Here is a 1,447-nt window from a genome sequence, read left to right as displayed (position 1 = left end):
AGGCTATTCTTTTAAAACAATCGATGTATCCAATCAACATACACAACAACTCCTTATTTATTTAAAATGATTTCTTCCTTTTTTACAAAAGCCAAAGGAAACATTTAATGGAGAAGTGATAATAATATAAAATAGTATGTTAGATTTAATTAAATCAATTAATAATAATACATTGACTAAATTAATATTTTGACTTAATTGGAAATAGAATCTTAAGCTAAACTAAACTGAATTTAATTAAACCTAAATCTAAAATATCATTTATTACTACTCCTATTAAAAAAACTAATCCAATATAATAACACATCTTGCACACCATTAAATTACCAATGATACTAATTAAAAATACAATGCTACTCAAATCTAAAAACTAATTTAAATCTAACTAAATTAAATCTAAACTATATTAAATTAAATAAAGAGAACTATTTAATACTAACTTACAATCTCACATATTTAAAACTTATAATATGTTCTAACACTACGTCATGGGCCTTTAATAAAACAAAGGCAACTAAATATAAATTCAAAAACATTAACATAAATAGAAAAGATCAAACAACAACTAAACTAACATTAACTTAAAACTAACCTAATTTAATCCCACCCCCAAACCTAACTCCCTAAACCCCCTTTCCACACACCTTTCTTTTTTCTCCCCCACGTTGACATGTGATCCAAGGTCTGACCATGTGCAGACCTGTTTCCCCCCCTTCTGCCTTTACTAAAAGCAAGCTAAATGGGCGCTAAGGTAAGGGGGATAACCATAATAAAAGGAAAGTCTTTAAAAAAAAAAAAAAATCACATTCTCCAAGTCTGGGTGCCACCCGAGGTAGCTCACGCAGCCCAAGCAACAAGGACGTAGGTTATAAAAGATTAGGAAGGAAAGTACATAGGTCTAAAGTGAGGACATGAAGTAAGGGGGATTTTTAAGGAAACATTTATAAACCTATTCAAATCATATTACAACCACTTTTTCCAACCAAATTATTCGCTGATCCCAAACTCTGACATGACTCCATGATAGTCTGGCCATGGCACGTGGTCCAAAGGTTTGTTTGGTAGGGGATTTCGCATGGCAAGGAATAATGGTTTTAAAATAAAGTAAAGACAAGCTTCATATTACCATTTATTGCTAGAAGACTTGATAGCCCAAATTTATTAAGTTGTAAAAAGAGCAAGTATATTTCAACCTGCCCCTCTTGGCATTCGCAGGTACTTTTGACACAAAGGATTTGGATGTGTGGGGGCTTGATTTGCTTGAGTAATGAAGGAAGCCCTGACCACACCTGGGTAGGATGAGTGGGGTGGAGTTAAGAATCAAGTGAAAGGGTGGTGCAATAATAACTTAAGTTTATTAGGTGAGTTCAGAGCAAGGGATATTTTTACAATTAAATATTACCTTCAAACCAATTTTATTTATTTTTATATATGAGGAATTTGAATA

Source organism: Cupressus sempervirens, chromosome 7, assembly GCF_028749045.1.
Source record: "Cupressus sempervirens isolate cs-2001-9-10 chromosome 7, ASM2874904v1, whole genome shotgun sequence".
Taxonomy (NCBI): domain Eukaryota; kingdom Viridiplantae; phylum Streptophyta; class Pinopsida; order Cupressales; family Cupressaceae; genus Cupressus; species Cupressus sempervirens.
This window is presented reverse-complemented; position numbering follows the sequence as displayed.